Source organism: Jatropha curcas, chromosome 8, assembly GCF_041381405.1.
Source record: "Jatropha curcas cultivar XTBG-Jc1 chromosome 8, XTBG_Jcur_1.0, whole genome shotgun sequence".
NCBI lineage: Eukaryota > Viridiplantae > Streptophyta > Magnoliopsida > Malpighiales > Euphorbiaceae > Jatropha > Jatropha curcas.
The window spans coordinates 8,579,557-8,587,504 of NC_143158.1; positions in this window are offsets into that span (position 1 = coordinate 8,579,557).

The window sequence follows — 7,948 nt, forward strand, 5'->3', positions numbered from 1 at the left end:
CGGAATGCCTAACTTCATATTGGGCCGAAAACAACAACTTAGCTGCACGGGCCCGCATGAGATACTTTTTTGACGTGCCAATCAAGTTTAAATTTTATTTAGACGCTGGGAGAGTCCTAATTGGGAAGAAATACAAAGCCTAAACAGTTTCCTATCTCTAAAAGATTTCTTAATCGATAAAGATTCACTTTCCTAAACAAACACGAAGATATTCTAGGGGGTCGAATCGATTCATTGTATATTTCATCTTTTGTTCTATTGTTTTTTCTCTCTCTCCAAGACTTCAAATATTCAAGATTGTGTCAAGATTCAAGGAAGCCGCCCAAGCCAATCATTAACTAGTTTTTATTTCTAAATTCTTTTCTTATTTTATTTTCAATATTCATGTTGATTATGAGAATATTTACAAGTTTAATTGAGTTCTATTTAATTAGTATGTTGAACTAAAACTCTCATACTAAGTATTTAATGTAGCTTAATTTTGATTCCAATTTATAATATTAGATTTGTTTTTCCTTGTTCATGTTATAATTCATTATTGAACTTAATGCTTCCAAGCAGAGTTTCTCCCCTAGATTGATTTATTTATTTCATTAATCACTATCGGGAGAAGGGTTTTTGATATGAATAGGATAATAAATTACATGAGAATAATAATTTGATACAGAAGCTATATAGTTTAACTTATGGGGGGTTTTCATAAGTTAATGACCTTAGGTTATAAATTCATAAACAAACCATAAAACTTAATGATTTAATTCATGTTTGATTGCGCTATTGAAAGATAGGTAATTATATCGGGTTAAAATAGCTAACAATACATTGGGAGAGCTTGTTTGTGATTTTAGGGTTGTTTCCCCCACTTAAACAATTAAAATTGATTATCAAACTAATAAAATAAATTGGATAGAATTAAGTGAAGTCAAAATCCCTAGTAACTTTAAATCCTTGATTTCTTTTCATCAAATATTGTTGTTTGATTTCTTTTTGTTCTCTTTTATTTGTTTAATTTAATTTTTTAAAATAATTCTCCTTATTATCGTTTAAATAATAGTAAGTTAACACAATTTTGGTACTTGGTATACAATCTTCGTAGGAACGATACTCTACTTATTCTTTATTCCTTGTTTGCGATTTCGTACACTTGCGAAAATTATTGTCAAGTTTTTGGCGCCGTTGCCAGGGATTGGCATACCAGTATCAATACTAATTAATGTATTATTAATTTAGACATTTTTTTAATTTTTTTATTTTTTGTTCTTAATTGAAATATTTGTTTATATTATTTGTAGTTTTTTTTATTATGAATTGATTTTTTACTTTCATTATTTTCTTGTGAAGTATTTTGAGATGTTTCATCAGCAAATAGTCGCAAGTTTTATTCAACGACATTCAGAGCCATTTTTTGCCGCTTGGGCAAGATTTAATGAATTATTGGAGATATTTCCTTATCATAATTTTACAAATAAATATCTCACTTACATATTCTACTGTGGATTAGATGAATAAACAAGAAGTTGGGTAAATAATGGATTTTCAGCAACCAGTATTCACCTTTTGGAAAGTAGCTATGAAGATGTTCTTTACATGTTAAATGATATGGCAGATTTTGACTACCATTGGCATTTTGATGCTTCATTGCAGGGTTGAAATCACCAATATCCTCCAAATTTTGAGTATGAAGAAGAGAAGCGGAAGAATTTAGAGGATTTGATTGCTGCCCTTACTAAATCTCTAGTTTTGATAATTTTTGTTCTATTCTTCTTCTCTCTCTCCAAGACTTCAATTATTTAAGATTTGTGCCAAGATTCAAGGAAGCCGTCCAGAATTAATTGTTGACTAGTTTTTATCTCTAAATTCTTAATCTTGTTTTATTCTTTCATTATTCTGATTGATTATGGAATTTTTATCAAGTATTATTGAGTTTTATTTAATTACTATGTTGAACTAAACTCTCATACTAGGGATTTGATGTAGCTTAATTTCTTTTCCAATTTATAATATTACATTTGTTTTTCTTTATTCAAAGTATAATTTATTATTAAATTTAACACTTCCAGGTAGAGTTTCTCCTTTGGATTGATTTATTTCATTAATTACTACCATATAAGGGTTCTTGATATGAAAAAAAGGTAATAAATTACATGAGAATAATAACTTAATGTGGAAGCTATATGGTTTGACTCCTGGGGGTTTTTCATAAGTTAATGACCTTAGATTATGAATTCACAAAACAAACCATAAAACTTAATGATTTAATTCATGTTTGATTGCACTATTGGAAGATAGGTAATTAGATTAGGTTAAAATAGCTAACAATATATCGGGAGAGCTTGTTAGTGATTTTAGGATTTTTTCCCTTACTTGAACAATTAAAATTGATTAATGAACTAATAAAATAAATTGGATGGAATTAAGTAACATCAAAATTCCTAGTAACCTTTAAACCTTGATTTCTTTTAATCAAAATTGCTTTGCTTGATTTCTGTTTGTTCTCTCTTACTTGTAAAATTTAATTTCTTAAAATAACTCCCCTTATTGCCATTTAAATAATAGTAGGTTCACATAATTTTGGTACTTGGTATACAATACCTGTGGGCACGATACTCTACTCATGCTATATTACTTATTGCGATTTCGTACACTTGCGAAAATCACTATCAATTATATGGCTAGAATTGTAAAATCCAACTGAAAAACTCAAAAACAACATAACTTGAATTTTTTTAGTCCCAAAAATAGAAACTAGATCGACCAATCGGTGACCAGATATAGGCTTCCCGTAACCGGAGGAGTATTTCGGCATTTATTCTTGTTAAACGATCAACGATCGGGGTTTGATTGGAGAAGGAGAGGCAGTAAGTCGACCTCTATCGTAAGTGGCAACAAAGGAGAAGAGGAAGAAGAAAGTAGAATTTTCTCTCTCCTCTCAAACTATTTATAATCCGATTTGGTCTGATTTAAATTCAATTCAGATTGAATTATAAAAGCCTTCGTTTCTTTTATTTTCTAGCGGTTTAACTTGTAGTATTAATTAAATTAAATTGAGAAATAAATGCATTAATTGATTTTTACATACTTTTCCTTGATTGTTAGAAGACTTTCTATATCCACTGAAATGATGATGATCTTAACATAAGGAATAATTATATGAATTGTGATTCAATGCCTTAATTAATAATTAGCATATGTAATTAATCAATATCAAGATATTTCAAACCACTAATAATAATAATAATAATAATAATAATAATAATAATAATAATAATAACAACATCGCTAATTTTACCATCAAAACGACGTAGTTTTGATATAGGGAGTTTAAATCAATACAATTTAAATCAACCTACAAGTAAAACTATCACTTATGCTAATTATCATTTAAATTCTAATTATATCATAATTATAGACATTCTAATTATAATTAGTGTTATAATCAAACTTAATATTATAATAACTTCTATTATACGATTATAACTATTATGATTGTCACTATCATTCTAATAGTGCTATAATTATAAAATTTCTAATTATCACTAGTTTATATTCAAATCTATTCATAATCTGACAATATTACATATTAGTATAATTAGATTATTCATTTGTCTATAAGGTTATTAGCCCTTTTAGTATTGTAATTATACTTAGCATTACAATACTTAGTAGATATAATACTTAGTAGATATAATGCCTAGTATTATCAAAGAGAACCATTTTAACTTAGTTTATTTGGCTATAATTATAATTATAATCATAATTAATAATTATCCAAGTACGCAATAGCACAGAATATGAATATATTTGATTATAAATTAGTAATAATTGGAAATTCTATGATTGTAGTAGTGTTAGAATTATAATAGTAATTATAATAGGTATAGTCATATAATAGAAGTTAGTATTAAGTTTGATTATAGTGATAATTATAATTATACTAATATACAATGTTTTTAGAGTATGAATAAGTTTGATTATAAGTTAATAATAATTAGAAATTTATAATTATAGTACTATTAGAATGATAATGGTAATTATAATAATTATAATCATATAATAGAAGTTAGTATTATAATAATTATTATAATTATGCTAATATAAATATTGTTAGAATATGAATAGGTTTGATTATAAATTAGTAATAATTAGAAATTCTATAATTATAGTACTATAATAATAATAATGATAATTATAATAGTTATAATCATATAATATAAGTTAATACTAAATTTGATTATAATGCTAATTATAATTAGAATGTCTATAATTGTGATGCAATTAGAATGAGAATGATAATTAGCATAGTTAACATGACATAATTTTGGTTGAGGATTGATTTAAACTTACTGCATCAAAACTATGTCGGTTTGATGGTAAAATGGTTATTATTATTATTATTATTATTATTATTATAAAATAATACTAGCTAGTAATTAAAAAGGTTATAATTATATTTCAATGATTTGAAATATCTTGACATTGATTAATTATATATGCTAATTAAGGTATTGAATCACAATTCTTATAATTATACCTGATTTTAAGATCATCATTCTAATGAATATGGAAAGTCTTTTAATGATTAAGGGAAATATGTAAAATCAATTAATACATTTATTTCTTAGTCTAATCAATTAATGCATAATAATCATAATAATCTAATCAATTAAGTTAAACCATTAGAAAACCAAAGATATCAAGATTTTGTGATTTAGATCGAATCGAACTCTGATCGGATTAAATTGGACTATAATAGTTTAAGGTGAGAGTAAATGTCATTTTCTTCTTCCTCTCCTCCTTTGTTACGTCAAGCAAAATAACTTAATGTCTCTCCTTCCCCAGTCGAACTCCGGCCACTGTATAATGTGAACAAGGTTGCAAAATACACCTCTAGTTATAGTAAGTCTATTTATGGTCATCATTTGGTTTATCAAGTTCATATTTTTGCGGACTAAGAAATTCAATTTTTATTATTTTTGAGTTTTCCAATTCGGTTTTGTAATTCTGGTTGCATTTCTTATTAAGGTAACCTTGAATTCATAGTTTTTTATAAAAGTAAACTTGATTTTGTGTTCACTTAAAGATTTGGTGGAAAATTATGTGAATTGAAATTTGAGTTTGAGTTTGGGGCTTTTGATGAAATCGATAAAATTAATAAAATACGCTTTTCTCTAGTCCTTGCTTTTGATCTCCTTACCAGTAAGCTTCGTTCGCCTGTTCCTCAAGTGTGGCAGTATTCGAATCTGTCTCTTGGCTCTAGTTTAAGGCTCTTTTAAGACTTCTCACTTTAAAGGAAAAGAGTTTTACTCTTGGAAATTCTAATAAACACTTAAGCTTCCTTTCCTTCTTTTTCATATAGTACAGTACGCTCTTAGGACTTGAAAGCCTCTTGTTGATTACGCAGTTAGAATAGAATAAAAGCTCAAGCAGTTCACGCAGCAGTAAATTGATAATAAAATTAAGTCCCTCATGAAATTTTCATGATTTTGATATATAATAGGCAAGGTTTTGGGTCAATTCGATTTTCCAATTATCATGCACGGTGGCCAGCGTCAGTCTGACAAGTAGTGCAGCGGCAACGACAACGACAACTAGAACAATGCACCTTCATTTGGTAGTTTAATTTGATCAAAGGGTCTTTCTCACTTCTCTCTATTCAAGAAACAATTAGATATATTAAGGGCATTATGGATAATTTACGTTTACTGTACACAGGTTGCCCTAGGCACAACTTGTGCCATTTAGCATTGCCCTTAAATATATTAAGGGCATTATGGATAATTTTACTGTACACAGGTTGTGCTACATACAACTTGTGCTATTTAGTAATGTCCTTAATCGAAGCTGCTCAAAACGAATCAAATTATATATATATATATATTTCATTAATTTATATTAGATAGCAAATTATGATATTATTTTATATTAAAATATGGGATATTAAACCATAATTTCACATTAATTAGATAATTTATGTAATTATTTTTTAAAATTTTGATGTATATATAATTCATGCTATGTTATTTATATTATATGGTTAATCCTACCACCGGGTTTTAAAAAAATTTAGTGCTCGTTGTATACCTTTAGATTCAAATAATGACACATAATATTTCCTTTTTTTTTTTTTTTTGAATATAAAAGAAGGGACGAAACCCCCAAAGAACGCAAGAACTAAGCAAATACGAGCCTGGGCAGCTAGTGCCGCACTGGTCCCAAAACATACAAGACACGACATGATGAGGAGGAGTACTAAACATTCTCACATGGTCATAAGACTCAACAGCAACATTAGCTAACGCATCCACCACCTTATTAGCCTTCCTAAAACAATGATGTAACTGGACCTGCCATTCCTCACCCAATCAACCACGAATGACTGAGATCAGATTACAATGGCGTAAATGGGAACCACCAGAGTATTGCACCAGCTGAAGCATCACCTTGGAGTCCATTTCCACTTCTAGAGTTTGACAACCAGACTGCCAAGCCATAGACAAACCAAAAGCTAACTCGTTTAACTCTCAACAATAGAAGAACAATGGCCCAACCTCACCGAAAACCCTGCAATCCAACCTCCTGCAGAATTTCTTAAGACCCCTCCGCTACCAGTCGGGCAGGGATTACCACGCGAAACGCCATCAGAGTTAAGCTTCAGCCACCCCATGAGTGTAAGGGTCCACCCAACCTGAATAACTTTCGACACAGAAGCGACCAAATCTTCCGCCGGCACCAAATATTCCATAAACACAAACTGAGAATCACTAATTAAGAGAGAAGTCATATCAAAGGCTCCTGCTTGCAACTGGGCACAATTAAGGAGCCAGTCCTTCGCCGACCATTGTAAAGTATAGCAAGAGAGTCAAGAGACCAAACCTAAACCCAGACATGCCGAGAATAATAATAATCCCGAAATAAATGCTCTAAAGACTCGGGCCCTACCCCACAAACTGGACAAGTATTATCCACAGTAAACCCACGGTGACATTGTTTTACATTTGTCATCAACCGACCATGCTGGAAAAGCCAAAGAAAAATACGAACCTGTTCTGCTACCTTAAGCTTCATAATCGTTGGCCACACACGGTCCACAACCCCATTCTCCACCCCCCCTCGCTAGAACAAGCTGACTGGATAGAAAAATTACTGGACGCCGTAGCTCGCCAGGCAATCCCATCACTCACCTGAACATTAGCAATCAAGAATACCAATTCAAACATGCTGCAAATATAATTAGGAAGATAAGGATTAAACATATCCCAGATCCATCCTACCATTCCAAAAAGACGCAACTGGTAGGTCCCTCAGAAGCATCGGAGGCTACACTAAACAATAATTAATTAACGGCAGTGGCATTATCCAAGCTTCAGTCCAGAATGACGTCAAAAGCCCATTATGCACCGTTCTATATAAAACGGTATGAGTGGGAATGATTTTCTATTAATTCACAAGCCAATAAATACAGCAGTTCCCTATAACAACATAACAACTACAGCTATGCAAGATAACTACAACTTCAAATAGTTACAAGGATAAGATAAGAGATAAAATCTGTTTGCTAGCTGTTAGCTTAATACTCCCCCGCAAGATTGTGGTACCTTGCGTACACCAATCTTGAATCGATTAGCTGCAAAGATGTTCTTGGACAAAGGTTTTGTTAACAAGTCTGCATGTTGATCTTTGGTTGACACATGACTTATTCGAAGCTTGCCTTTTTGAATCAAATCACGCACAAAGTATAAATCAATTTCAATGTGTTTCATACGTGAATGATACACAGGATTCTGGCACGCATAAGTGGTAGACACATTATCACAATAAATGACAGGCATAGACAGGTTTTGTGTGATATCAAGTTCAGCAAGCAAAGAATATACCCACAGAACCTCAGAAGCTGTGGTGGCGACAGCCCTGTATTCAGCCTCTGTGGAGCTTCGCGCAACTGATTTCT